Raw genomic sequence first — 14,990 nt, 5'->3', positions numbered from 1 at the left:
GCAATATAGCAGCTAAGAAACTGGGCTATGAATTAAGGCAGCCTCAGTTTGAAATGGATTTCTGCAATGAACTTATTCAACAGCCTTAAGCAAGCCACTCAGTTCGCCCCAAAGCCATTTGGAATTAAGAAAACCCACCTGCAATGAAAGTAAGATTATGTAAGTTGTGCAAGGTATATGAAGCACTTTGTATACAGTGGTGCCCCGCAAGACGAATGCCTCGCAAGACGAAAAACTCGCTAGACGAAAGGGTTTTCCGTTTTTTGAGTCGTTCCGCAAGACGAATTTCCCTATGGGCTTGCTTCGCAAGATGAAACGTCTTGCGAGTTTGTTTCCTTTTCCTTAAAGCCGCTAAGCCGCTAAGCTGTTAATAGCCACTAAGCCGCTAAGCCACTAATAGCCGTGCTTCGCAAGACGAAAAAACCGCAAGACGAAGAGACTCGCGGAACGGATTAATTTCGTCTTGCGAGGCACCACTGTATTGTAAAGAGCTACACAAATGCTATGAATGGTTATGATGATGATATCACTGTCTCAAGTTCTTGTGTCCTAGCACTCGTGTAAAATTGCCATGTCTAATTTTAAGAAGCCTCGTTTTGAGAAAGGATGCATAGAAGGGAGAAGGTAAAGGACTGGAAGAAGACTGCTGTTTGCCTAAGGCTAAAGACTGGCTTCAGCAACCTACCCACCCACTTCAGGTTTCTGCTTCTTCCAGAAGAAACCATTTCTCAGCAAACTCCCAACAGAAAAACATGCTTAGCCACAGCAAGAGCGCACAGACTGAGAGGGAAGGCTGGCCCCTGCTGGTCGACAAAAGGCATGGCATCATGCGCCTTCCTCCAGCTTTTCCAAGGATTGTTCCTGAGACCCAGCTAAGCTTGCAAGACTTGTTGGGATTACAGTGCACAGCTCACAGCTTTGAGCAATGCAGTCCGCCCTGTAATGTGGTGGAATATATTCATCAGAGCAGCACTTAGGTATTATTAAAGGCAAGACAAGGGCTACACATTGGCTACAGCAGAAGAAGAAGCAGAAACTCCAGAATCCAATGGGTTTGGAAAGTTTGGTTATTCTATTTGTTAAAATGGAACGTAAATCCCCAAAATTCTGCAACTGGAATTAACTGAAAAAGCTACGGAAGTGTAATGGATAGAGAGCTGGAACAGGAAGGGCCTGAGTTCAAATCCTGATGCTGCCACAAAGCTCACTGCATGGACTTGGGCAAGCCCCTTTCTCTCAGCCTAACCTGCCTGACACGGCTGCTGCAACGGTCAAACGGTTTCAGCTCGTCCATGTCACCCTGGTTACCTTGGCAGAATAGGAGCCAAGTCCATGAGGCCAAGGTCCCTTCAGTTCCCCCAATAAAATATTTGTGGAGTGCCCCCCCAAGTTGATGGGCACTGCCACTCAAATGGTGTGCATGTGCCACATCTTGTGATCAATTATGTGGGGTGGTGTTTACCTGCCCCCCCCCCCCATATTTTGCTTGGAAGAAGGAACGGGAGACCAAGTTCCACCCTGTCTTAGTCCTTGCCTCCCTTTGTAATTCTGCACATCTCCACTCTGGTATCCTTGGGTAACCAACTGTTGTTCCCTTGTAGCAGAACGCTGCCTGTTCCCCACTGCTGCCTCCTCTGCAAAGAACTCATTCTCTGGACATGGTGAGGTGCCCCTCCCCCTCCAAACCCCATCTTTATCACTGGGCCTTTGGTTTAATTCCTTAATCTTCCTCTCCAACTGTAATTAAGCTTAAATCCCTGTAACTGCATTTGCTCACATTTATCCTTTCATCTTCTTGCCTCTCCTACCCCCTCCCTCCCTCCCTCAGCGTCCATTTTAGATTGCAGGTTCTGCGGAGGCAGGGACTGGTCCGTTTCCTTATTGCTTACGAACCTCTGTAATGTGTCATGCAGATTGATGGGCACTATATAAATATAACCATCAAGATGATGCAAATCTACGCTCTTCATTCCGTTGCTGAATTTAATTGCAAGGTGTTCAATCCCAGGCATCTCCAGGTAGCACTGGAAAAGACTTCTGCCTCAAGCCCTGGAGGACCCCTGGAAGTCACCCAAAGAGCTTTCCCAGCAAGCTCCCCCAAAGACTTAAGGAGCAAAGTAGGGTTGCAAGGTCCAAAAGAGGACAGGCTGAGAGCCAGTGTGGTGTAGTGGTTAAGAGCGGTAGACTCGTAATCTGGGGAACCGGGTTCGCTTCCCCACTGCTCCACATGCAGCTGCTGGGTGACCTTGGGCTAGTCACACTTCTTATAAGTCTCTCAGCCCCACTCACCTCACAGAGTGTTTGTTGTGGGGGAGGAAGGGAAAGGAGAATGTTAGCTGCTTTGAGACTCCTTAAAGGGAGTGAAAGGCGGGATATCAAATCCAAACTCTTCTTCTAAAAGGGAATTCCAGAAAGTGCATTTTGCCGTGTAAGCTATACCTGCTGAAATTATGTCTTCTATGCAAGTATCGAGACAGAGCCTGTCCTTTTTCACACCTGGCCACCTTTTCTCGAGCAAACAGGAACAGCACTGCAGGAATTGACATTGCAGGATTGATGGGAGGCTATGAACACTTTTGGGAGGACAAGTTCCACAGAGCTCAGTGGCTGCATTCATCAAGTCAAACTGTGGTTTAGTGTGAATGAACATATTCGTCAGGGAGGAGACTGAAGATTCTTCTAGCTATGCCAAGGTTTGGCTTTGTGTGTCGTCTGAACCCCAAGATTGCTTTTAAACTCTGTCCTGCTTAAACACAATCTGTAGCTTCTAGCTTTGGATAACACACACTGCTGAGCTAACCTGGAAGCAGCAAATCAGCTCCAGTCTTCTTTCTGGAAGTCAGCACATTTACCCAGCCCCAGTGAGGCTGACCATCAGCACTGGATCTAGGGGGGTGGTGTGTGCACCCCCCCCCACCGGACGCTGAGCTAAGGGGGTGAAAAATTGAAAGATGCATTTGGGGGTGCCAATTGTTTGCCTCACAAAGGGCGCCATATTAAGAGAGATTGCCAAAGTCAACCCCTGCTGACCTTAATGTGCAAACCAAACAAGAGGAACCTACTTCGGAGGAAGCATGCATAACACTGGGCTGCACATGACAGAGAAGTTCTGCCCCTGCTCTTGAGACTTAAGATGTGGTACACATGTTTAGCTTGAAAAGCTGAGAAGGTTGTTCCCTACACCACGGCAATCTTATGTTGCTCAACAGACAAGAAGGAGGGGGGCAGAGATGTCTTTCCCTGATGCCCATTACCTCTCTTGTTTCCCTGAATCAAAATTCAGTTCACTGAAGCTGCCCTCTGCCCATGCGCAATGGCTGCCTAAAATGTACACCACTCAACTAATGGCTTTCCATGCTTCCTCTTCTCCCGCTGCTCCCCCCCCCCCCATGGAAAACCGCTCCTTAGCACTCAATCAGAGCAAATGGCCATCCACGTTTTCCCCGGATTGAAGTTTGTTCCAATCTAGAACCAAGTGGGAATGCCTTGAAGAATATTTAAAGGAAGACAGCATGAAGGTGAACTGGCAAGTAGGATGAGCCTATGACCAGCATTAGACAAGACGAGGGAAGTGATGGGAAGGGATGAAGAAGGATGGTAAAGGAAAGGAGATGTAGCAAAATAAGGAAGGTGAAAGGGGATGTCAGTGAAGGATAGGTTGGGAAGTCCATGTAAGATTATGACAAAATGATGAATGCATGTAAAATATAATCCAAAAAAGGTGTGAATTAAAAAAAGAAAATAAGTTTGTTCCAATCTATCGCAAAGGAGTGGGACAAGTGGAAAACTTGCTCAGACCCGTACTTTCTAAGCAAGAGACAAGCAGAAGTGTGGACCAGCCAGCCCTTAGTTGTGGCTTCCATTTTCTAACTGATGGAAGGTGGCTGAGCACATCAAAGAGGAGTATTTCTCAAGAAGCTGATGGATCATGTCTGGTATCACGCAGCTTCACACGCCATCGATGGGAGTGTGCTGCAGCCTGAGTAAGCAGTAATGTAAACACAGCTTTAGGGATGCAGTGGGCCACTGAGAGGTAAGTGCTGTCTTTCCGAAAGAGAGGGAAGTGGTGGGGTGTGGAGAGAGAGAGAGAGAGAGAGAGAGAGAGAGAGAGAGAGAGAGAGAGGTTATACGCATGCACTCATCATGCCAAGGATGAACTGAGGAGCAGCGTCTCATCCTAGAAAGGCCAGGGAACCCTGAACTCCCCAGGCCTTGCCATGGCTCTTGTTTGCGTGCCTGGGAGCAGCGGGCCTCCTGACACCTCCCCCAAGGGGATGGAAAGCTCCACAGCGAATTACTGGTCCCTCCTGAGAGAGGATAGGAAGGAGTTGGATGACGCAGGAAACTCATTTATTTTGCCCTCTGGCAATGCTCCGTAAACATCTTGTTTTGAAGGCAACGGAGCCTTTCCTCCGAGCTGCCTCTTCCGAAAGAAAAATGCCAGTTCATTTAAATACCAGCAGCCTGAGCGCAAGGGAATAATGTTAAGGCTGCTGGGCCTTGCCTCTTCCCTGCCAACAGAGTAGCATGCACTTCTAATGCCAACGCATTAAATCCAGCACCTGAGCACATGCAGTTACATCAACACCCTAAGCATTCCTGGTAAGTATTCCTAAGCTCCCTTCTTCTAAGGACTTCAGGTGGGAGAGTCAAGTGTGGCTGATCCAGGTTCAAAACCCCCCTTAGCCATGAAGCTCACTGGATGATCTTGGACTGGTCATGGTCCCTCCAGCTACCCAACCTCACAGGGTTGTTGTGAGCATAAAGTGGCGCAAGGAGAACCATGTGCACTGCCTTGAGCTCATCGGAGAAAAGGGAGGGTATAAACGGAATGAATAAATAAACGAGTGGTTTCCCTGCCTGCTATTTTATCTATGCAACAACCCTGCAAGAGAGATGATGCAAGTAAACATTTGAACCAGAGTTTCCCGCCACATCCTTCTCATCTGGGAAGGGGTTCCTTTTGCAGAAAGCAAAGGAGATCACTTTTGTTCCCCTCTCTCTCTTGAGACCCTATGTGATTCCTGAAGAGCACCACTATTCCTAGTCAACTCAGTGACCCCCAGCCCACTTGCAGATATAGAGACCCCACTGCAGAACCCTGGAGAACAACACAATGCTAGCAACTTACCCTAACAAAATGTTAAGAAGGCATTCCCTAAAAGGGAGAAAATTGGGGCCAAGTGTGGTTTTCCAAAGATGAGCACCAGAGACTAGGGGCAGTTTAAAAGCATGGCCATGGTGCACATAGGATGAGGAAAAAAAACAGGCAGTGCAAACAGGTGGAGAATAGAGGGGATTTACTCTAGAGGGGGAGGCAGGGAGCACATGTTCCCATTGTTGGCATCCTATATTACAGAACAACTACAGTTTTTAGGGAGTCTCTGTTTTGTCTGCCTCAAAGCTAAACTTTTGTATGATTTCTCCTGTCCCAGCTGAATAAACTAATGCAATAAACAGAGTTGTTTGCCACCTGCGTTATCTCACAAGCTTTGTTCACTATCTAGTGAATGACCCACAATATGAATTCTCCAAGGATTGAATGTTGATTAGCAGAAAATCCAATTACTTATCCTCACACTTGCATTTATTTTTTTAAGTTTACAACAAGGCCAGAAAACCTTTTTTTAGCCTGAGGGTGACATTCCCTCATGGAAAACGTCCTGGAGGGGCACAGACCAGTGTTGGGTCAGGCCAAACTGTGGACACAGCAAGAAATGTAACTCTTATCTTTGTAGAGCAGGTTGCATTCCAGCTATATGAAAACCAGGTGTTTCTGTAGAGGCCCTTTTGAGGAAGGGTCTTAGCTCAGTGGCAGAGCATCTGCCTGAACCCCCAACCACTTTGGGCGGCTTCCAGCAGAAAATTAAAATACACTGATTCATCCAGTATTAAAAGCTTCCCTAAACAGGTCTGCCTTCAGGTGTCTTCTAAAAGTCCGATAGTTGTTTATTTCTTTGACATCTGATGGGAGGGTGTTCCACAGGGCGAGCGCCACTACTGAGAAGGCCCTCTGCCTGGTTCCCTGTAACTTCGCTTCTTGCAGTGAGGGAACCGCCAGAAGGCCCTCGGCACTAGATCTCAGTGTCCAGGCAGAATGATGGGGGTGGAGGCGCTCCTTCAGGTATACTGGGCCAGACACAATAGACAATAATAAGCTAAAAGGACTGATTGTGCAAGGCAGCTTCCTATGTTGCCACAAGCCCCTATGAACAGGTAAAACCCAAGCAAAAGCACTTGGGGAGAGTGGCAGAACCAAATCAGTGAGGATCATGGCTGGGTGGGGGTGGGAATGGCCTGGAAGGACTCCCAAGAGTTGGCCTGGAGGATCACCCATGGCCCACAGGCCCAAGGTCCGCACCCATAGAAGAGCCTTAAAAAGCTCCAGGGTTCAAAGTCAAGGGGCTACTTAAGATCATAATTACATTCCAACTGTAGAACACTTGACTATCCAGATTCTACATAGATTTCTACCCCTTTGTGCTCTTTACTGGAAGATGTCAAAGATATGGGATTCAAAACAAAGCATAAATAAAATGATCCCATGTAAAATTGGCAGTTGCACTTACTGTACACCTGGCTGATTAATATCATTTCTATTAACTGCAGAATCCGAGTTCTCTTGATGTGTAATTTGACTGGGAGGTGGAAGGGAGTGCAATACGAACAGCCAGGTCTGTAGGGCAGTATTTTAATGATCTGCACATTTAAGCTCCTCTTTAACACTGTCCATTTTTCCGGTGTTCATGCGATAGAAGCACAATCCACGAGGGAGTTCTCCTGCACAAGCTCCATTGTCCTGAGTGAGAATTGCCTTGCATTGCTCCCATTCTGTTCGAGGAGAACTGTGCAGTAGAATTTCCACGTGGCTTGAGCTCCAAATCTGTAATACAATGTGTGTGTGTGTAACAATCTAGCAGCAGCAGCATATTATTATTATTGACATTTTGGGCTGTCATTGTCAACCTGATTATGACTTTTAGACACCCTTGTACTATTATTATCCAGATTGCACCTTTCACAGCTGAGAAACCCAGACTATTTAAGACTGACAAGAGACTGATGCTTACAAAAAGAGACATGTGCACACACTACATTTTGCCAGAGGTACCACTGAAGGTGTGGGCAGACCCCACCCCACCCTGATGCTTCAGACCACAATCACCTATATCTCTCATCTACCTGTTAAGTCACAATTGCTATAATGAATTAAATGGTCCTATATACTGGACAGTGTTCTCGAAGCTACAAACATGAGTCTGTCCAAACTGCGGGAGGCAGTGGAAGACAGGAGTGCCTGGTGTGCTCTGGTCCATGGGGTCACGAAGAGTCGGACACGACTAAACGACTAAACAACAACAACAACAAATATACTGACTAAGCAGTTAATCTTTGAATGTATCCAAAACAAAGCCTTTGGATCTTGCTGAATGTGGTCCATGTACCTAGAGAAGAGTAAGCACACTTTGGTGTAGTAATTCAGCAGACCTAAGCCATAAACTGCCAGGGAACAATTGGTGCACTTTTTTATAGATTACAGATAGCTGAAAACTATTTGTTTCTCAATTCAAACTGAATGCATGCTATACGCTTATATCTTGGGGAAAATATTTTTTCCCCAAGTGTGTAAGAAGGCCCATCCTTCAGTGCACCACTATTTTCGCAAGAGCCCCCATTAAATATATGCATCTCTCCTTATTGGAGATACAGCAAGCAGCCTTTCTTTATAGGCATCTGTTGCATTTCCACATCTGGAGTGCCTGAATCGTCCAATCAGGCCCAATGCAAGACTGTGTCAGAATAGCCAACGCCCCAACAGAGGCTGCCATTGTAAAGGAGCAGTGAACCAATCAGAGATGCACCAGGCGGCTTAACTTGAGAACAAGAATTTGTACGGGAATGAATAACTATGGGGAAATAGGAATTTTGGCAGGTGCTGAATGTCATGCAAGGATGAGAGGAGCCTTTCCACCCAGGGCTCTCCGTTCTACAAGGTTATCAAGGTATGGGGGTCCTCCTCCTCTTGCTTCTAACGCTGTGATAGAGGTCTGTGCAGTTTGCATGCTCTTGCAACAGTCCTGAGAATTAGCTTTCCTTGTTGCACCAAGGTCAAAAATTAGCTTTCTTTGTTGCACCGAGGTCAAATGTGGCCCTTGGAACCAAACAAGTCCAACTGATGGTAACACCAGGCCCCAGTCCATCTATTTGGCAGATGAGACATTTGTCCCAGGTGCTGGATCAGCCAGCAGTTTTCAAGCCAGCATGTGAGGAACAGCAGTCAGAAACTGTACAAAAGAAAGAGCCAGAGGGGGAATATCTGTGTTTGAGGATGGGTAATTGAAAAAGAAGGGGGGCATCACACAACATTACAAAGACCTCAGGCCTGTGCAGTTTGGGGAAAGACGGCACCTACCCTCAGATAAATCAATGCTTTTGGGGCACAAGACCAGATTCAACAACGTATGTATAAGGAATTCTCTGTCAAACTGGCAGGCTTTATTACTGTCTGTAAATGTTACACCATCTCCAAAGCCATCATGGAAGCAGAGAAAACCATGAGAGAGTGGTCAGCTTTACTCTACCGCACACACAAAGTGTGTGTGATGAATAATCACATATGCTGCACTGTTACAAGCCGTAGGTCATCCATCCTCAACTGCAAAGTGGCCAGTTATTTTTTATTTTATTTTATTTATTTGTATACTGTCCTTCATCCGTAGATCTCAGGGAGGTTTACAGCATAAAAATAGAAGATAAATACACAAAATGCATAATATAAACTAGAAAAAAACAAAAAAACACAAACCAACATCCCCCCCCCCCCCCGCTATTAAGGAACAGGGAAGAATTGGCCAACTGATTTGGTCTTGGCAGAATTGGGATGTGTACCCATTTCTCTCATGCCCTGACTATTTTTTGCAATATGAATACTTCAGTTATTTAGAGGGATTCGCCAACACCTGCAATACCTATAAACAAGGGATACCATTTATTTCACCAAAAAGATAAACCGAAATCCTTGCTGAAAGTTTGTGCCTATATGAACCCTGGCATTAAACACCCCTAACCTGATAACAGGCAGAACTGGTTTAATATCTGGTTTCCATCGCATATTGTTTTCCCCACCCCACTCTTTGCCTTTAACTCTAGATACACAATAGACCAAAGTTCAACACCTCCACCTGCATCTCCATGCTGAAAAACATCACCTGTTGAATATCTGCCTGTTCATGCATGTTCAAAAGCTCTGGCGGGGGGGGTGGGGGCGGACGACAAAACAGGAGCAAGACTTACTGCACTGGCTGCCACTCTCAGATACTTTCGGCTAGGAAAAGAAGCAGGCAGCCAAAATTTCTCCCTGACATCATCTGCCATCTTCTCTCCTCCCACTTCTCAGCTACGGGGCGTCAGAGCCCTTGCTTTGGGAGATCCTGGCTACCAGGGTATTTGAACTCTTTGCCCTCCCTCCAACGGCAACAGCACAGGAGAGCTTTACAGCCACCCACCTCTCCTCATTCCATTAAGCTCATACTTAACAGAATGCCTGGTCTGAAGTGAGGCAAAACAACCACTCCACACCACTGCAAGCACTTATGCTTAACAATAGCCTAATGAATTAATTGAAAATGCCCACTGGAGCTGACTAAACCCATGTCATTATATGTACTTTACTCTCATTTTACATTTATCCCCTCCAAAAGTAGAAGGATGCAAGCCACGTCCCTATTAAGCGAACACCAGGGCTCTGGGTTTAACAAAATGTGACCACCTCACACATTTTTAGATATACACCTAAGATGTTCTTAGTGTGCTGTCAAGTATTTATATCGTCCAGGGGTACTCATCAGGGAACAGTTATTAGCCTCGTCTTCTTATTAAGTGTACACTTGGTGGCAAGCCCAGGTATGCCTAGTCTACATAATGTGTGAAATGATCCTTACATTACATGATATAAGAGTTGCTTATCTGGTACTGAGCAAACCAAGGAACTTACATGGAGTCCAGCGGCAAGCCCTGCCAAACACCATATGAATATCCACTTTAAAAGGGATATTTCCCTGTAACCCACAAAGCTTGTATTCACATTGCCATGCCAACAACTTGAGCCTCTTTTTAAACAGACACAAAACAACTGATTTAAAACAAGAAAAACCCTCCCATGTTCAGAATTTTAACATCAGGCTCTCTTTATTGCTCTCTTATTCTCTGCCGACAACCAGAGAGGGCTAATGTGCAATGTTGGGTGTAAATTTAGTATGGGCAATAAAATATATACATTTCATCCAACTTGCTTATCAACTATGCTCAGTGCTAGCCTGCAGAATGAATTGTTATCGATGGTCTCCACAACTGTAGCTTTCAGGAGGTGGCTGTTCTCAGGACAGAGGGGTATCTACTGAGATTAGACCCAGGATTTCCTCAGAACAGGGCGTCTGATCTTTTGGCATGGGATACAAAAGATGGTTAAATCTGTAGAATCCAAGTGGTTTTGCTTCCTTAGCAGAAAAGAAGGGGAGATTTCTTATTCTATCTGAAAGCAGATATTTTGGTGGATCCTATTTTGTCAGCAAAGAGCACTGCAGGGTGGATGAGCTGATGGGGAATGAAAATTCTGCCTTCTGAACTGAATTGGGAAGGGCTGATTTCCATGGTATCTTAATACTGGAGAAGGAGGTGGAATTAGCAGCCCTGAAACTTAGAATGTAGAACTCATGAACTGCATGTTGCCCCAGTTCAAGGGCTAACAACCAACCTTTCTGCCACTGCCCCTTCTGGGAGGGAAAAAGTTAATTTCATTTGGCCAAACTTCCATTACAATTTGTTCGGGAGCTATAAAAATGGCCAAAACCCTCACCACAACCGAAGATGCTAGGGCTCAAGATTCACCTGGAAGCATCCCCCACCCTCAGGTCCTGACAGGTCCTAACCCATCATTCCCAGGGGGGAAGATGGAGGCTGCAGCTACTTGGCCTGGTAATGGACATTCACGCTGCTCATGCTCACAAGCGCTCGTGATGACAGGTGCCACGACTGAGCCTTCACATCTGGCTCTGAGCTCCGAGCGAAACTAAGTGCTTGCACCCTCCTTTCTTCCCTATGGCAAATAGGAATCGATCTCAGAATACGGCTGGGGTGGATACCCCCCCCCCCACAACACACAGATTCCCTGCCTGCTTCCACCCCCACCCCAATGGAAAACATGCCCTGCAAACACAGACCAGGCTGGGGATGGGTGCCAGCTAACCGGGTGCGGCAATTAACCGTGGGCTCGGTCCGCCGGCAGGTTCCCCATCCTCCGCAGCCAACTGCGGCCCGATCCCCACCCCGGCCGGATCCCCAGCCTCTCCCGGGAGCACTCGGACCGCGCAGGTGCTGCTGCGCAAGAGCCCTGCCAGCTGCCCCCCCCCTCCTTGCGGGGGGCACCATCCCTGGGGCTCCAAGGCAGACAGATGTGCCATCCCTAGGCACCCCACGCTGCCCGCCCCGACGGTGCCCAGGTCGCTTCCTCTGTCCCGCTCCGGAGGCAGCCCCGCCGCACCAGTGGCGTAGCGTGGGGGGTGCAGGGGGGCCGGCCGCACTGGGCGCAACATCTGGGGTTAGGGCAAATCCACAGGTTAGGGGGCGCAAATCCACGGGTTAGGGGGCGCAAATTACTTGCCTTGCCCCGGGTGCTGACAACCCACGCTACGCCACTGCGCCGCACACGAGGTGCCCCCCCCCCCGTCGTGCCCTCTTTGCCCCCCGCCGGACACAGCTCGCCCAGCCCCGGCGAAGGAGACTTCGCAGGAACTTTGGAGACTTACCTCGCAGCGCTGGAGGGACGGCGCGGGAGGCGCAACTCCACGTCGCAATCCAGAGAGGCCGCCGACAGCGGGATCCCGGCGCCGCCTGGCTCGCCTCCTCCTCACGGCCTTCCGGGAGAAGTTGGGCGCGACGGGCGGAGGCATCGACGGCGGCCCTGGGCAGCTGCCCCGCGAGGTCCTGGCCGGCGCAGGCTCCGCCGGGCCGCCGCGCGGGCGCTGCCCGTCCGCATCCCGGGCGGCGCGGCTCCCGCGGAGCGTCGGGGTTGCCTCGGGGGGAGAGCGGGAGAGGCGGGCAAGGACGGCGGGGCTGGGGCGGAGTGGCGGGGCAGCCGGCGCCTGCCTGCCTGCCTGCCTGCCTGCCTTCCTTCGCTCCCTACCTGCTGCTTCCCTTCGGGCTCGGCGGGGGAGGAAGAAGGGGCCCCCGACTCGGGGAGAAGAAGGCGCCCGGCAAGCGGCAAGCCCCGCGGCGCGCCGCCGCCCCCCGGCCCATGCTGGGGCTCTGAGCGCGGCCGCGGCTCTTCCTGGACGCCGCCGAAGCTGCCGGCACCTCGGAGCGCCTCACCTGCCGGCTCCCTGGCCGAAAGTGCTTCCCAGAGCGCAGGGCTGCCGGCCTCCCTCCGCAAGCCGCCCGCCTCGCTTTGAGGGATGCGGCTCTCGCAGCCAATGGGGTCCTCGCTCGGGCTCCCTGCGCGGCCCTGATTGGCCCGGGAGCCTCGCACCGGGCGGGGGGGGGGTTGGCTGTGGGTCTCTCTCGAGCTGCGGCTCGGCTGCCCCTTCTTGCCCGGCGCGGCGGCGGCGGAGAAGAACTTCTCGCTGCTGCTGCTGCCGCCGCCTTGTTTCGGAGCGAAGAGCTGCTCCGGCTGGGATAGGGCCGGCGACGGAAGGGTTAAGTCTCGCCTGGCTCGACCGCAGAGGGATCAGAGAGCGGGGGGAGATTTGGGGTGCGGGCAGGGCCCCCCCCCCTGCTCTCTCGGCACCTCCTGCTGCTGCTGCTCCTGAAATATCGAAACAGATTTGGCTTGGGGAAGGAGCCCGCCGTCGGGAGCAGGGAAGAGAGCAAGCGCCAAGCATCAGCCAGACGGAGCTTTGCAGGCAGGAGGAAAGCGATGGCCAGGCGGCGAGAAACTGCTGAAAACCTCTAGCTCTCCAGAGAGAAGGAAGGGCATCGTTCGCTCTTCGGGGCTGTATTTTTTATTTTTTTTATTTTTAGGAGGAAGTTCCAGATGCGGGTCTTGCTCTTGTTTGCAAGGAGCAGCCTATAATCAGGAAATTCAAGCACCTGAGAGAGAGCAGCGAAACGTAGCCCAAAGTACTGTGAACTCCCATTGGGAGAAGTTTGAGCACGTGCCTAACCCTCCCGGAGACATTAACGGGGCTTAAAATGGGTTAAAGTCGTCTGGACCTGCCCACGGCATCCAACACAAATCCATGCTTCTCATCCTTCAGTGCACACATTCAGGTGCTGCCCTTTCCAATACCTTTGTACATATACTTTCTGGTCGCACATGTTCTAAAACCGCAGGGGTCCACAAAAGCACTACATTAAATACGCCTCACCACCACTTGTTGTGTGTAGTATCAGGCATCTCCAAAGTCCATTTGGGGGGCTTAATCCGCCCACCGGTTGGTTTAATCCAGCCCCTGTGGCAGTTTCTTTCCTGGGGTAAAATCTAAAAAAAAAAAACCTCAACAATTTTGATCCGTAAAAAAAAAAGGTTAACAACTTTGGTTGGTCCTCACGGCCCTTCCTTTCATCAAATCTGGCAAAACTTTGGAAAAAGTTTTGACACCACTTAACCTCATGTGGGTCTCCTTGATTTTGGTGTAGCACAGTAGCCAAATGGCTGAGGCGTGTGATCTGAAAGTCGCTGGTTCAAATCTTAACTCTGCCATGAGTTTATCAGCTGGTGTTAGGCATGCTACTTGTTTGCAATATAAAAACATTTTCCAAGATCCCAGGATTGCAAATATGACCGTTGCAGGGGGCTGGACTAGGATGCCCTTGGAATCCCTTCTAACTCTATGATTCTACAATTCCTTAATTTGCAGTATGGGGTCTACCCTACAGGGTTGTTGTTGTTTTTTAAAAAAAGTTTTCATTAACAATTTCAACATAACAAATTATCAAAACATATCATATTCATTATTTTTCCCCTTTTCCCCCCTTCAAACCCTCCCTCCCCCCAGAGACTTCCCTCAGCTCCTCTCTGATTTCTCAGCACATATTATTCTCTGCATGTTATAAAATTATACATATCCTTACATTATCTATCCACCATGTTATCAACTAATAAATTTGTGTATGTTTATTCAAAACCTGCCAAGGAGTCCAATTCATCTTGTTGTCTTTTTAGATAAATTGTAAAAAGCTCCCATTCTTCCTTAAAGTCGCAGTTGTCCTTGTCCCGCAGTTTGTATGTCAATTTAGCCAGCTCTGTGTAGCTCATCAATTTTTCTTGCCACTCTTCTTTCATTGGGATTTCCTCCTTCTTCCACCCTTGTGCTATCAAGACTCTTGCCGCTGTTGTAGGATACATAAATCAGTGGCGTAGCGTGGGTTGTCAGCACCCGGGGCAAGGCAAGTAATTTGCGCCCCCTAACCCGTGGATTTTAGCACTCGAGTCTCTTCCACTAGATTAGCGCCCCCCCCCCCAGATGTTGCGCCCAGTGCGGCTGGCCCCCCCTGCACCCCCCACGCTACACCACTGACATAAATAAGTTCTTTGTTTTCCTTGGCAGGTCTTGTCCTACCCTACAGGGTTGTTGAGTCTGTGACATAATACGTGCGAAGTGTTTTGAATGCTCTAAAAAGCACTGTGCAAAACTAAGTGTTAAATATTTAGCTCCTACAATGGGCCATTTGGCAGAGCACAAGACTCTTAATCTCAGGGTGGTGGGTTTGAGCCCTATGTTGGGCAAAAGATTCTTACTTTGCAGGGGTGGACTAGATGACCCTAGTGGTCCCTTCCAACTCTACAATTCTTTGATTCTATGATTGTTGTAATCTTGGGTCGGTGGTTGTGTGCAGTAGGAGTGTAAGGTTTAATGGATCCAGGCGACTGATGGAACAGTCTTAACAAAGTTGCCAAGTATCTCCTTTGCCAGAGAAATTTCAAAGTAAAAAATCCCACAATGACTAGGAAATAGAGTCTCCTCTAGAAGGCGAAAAGGGACACAAAAACAGGA

General features: G+C 48.8%; 1 protein-coding gene across 1 annotated transcript in view; it reads right to left on the bottom strand.

Moving 5' to 3' along the window:
- The window catches only part of BRINP2 (BMP/retinoic acid inducible neural specific 2), a 93,771-nt gene extending 81,833 nt beyond the window's left edge, over positions 1–11,938 (bottom strand). The window contains exon 1 of the mRNA XM_077928223.1: positions 11,805–11,938. The gene's annotated coding sequence lies outside the window, so the exon portion shown is untranslated. The remainder of the gene's footprint in view (positions 1–11,804) is intronic.
- Between the last annotated feature and the right edge of the window lie 3,052 nt (positions 11,939–14,990).

The sequence above is a fragment of the Podarcis muralis genome, chromosome 5 (assembly GCF_964188315.1).
Source record: "Podarcis muralis chromosome 5, rPodMur119.hap1.1, whole genome shotgun sequence".
In the NCBI taxonomy this organism is placed as follows: domain Eukaryota; kingdom Metazoa; phylum Chordata; class Lepidosauria; order Squamata; family Lacertidae; genus Podarcis; species Podarcis muralis.
The sequence above is the reverse complement of the archived record's forward strand: the minus strand, read 5'-3'. Positions and strand labels throughout refer to the sequence as shown.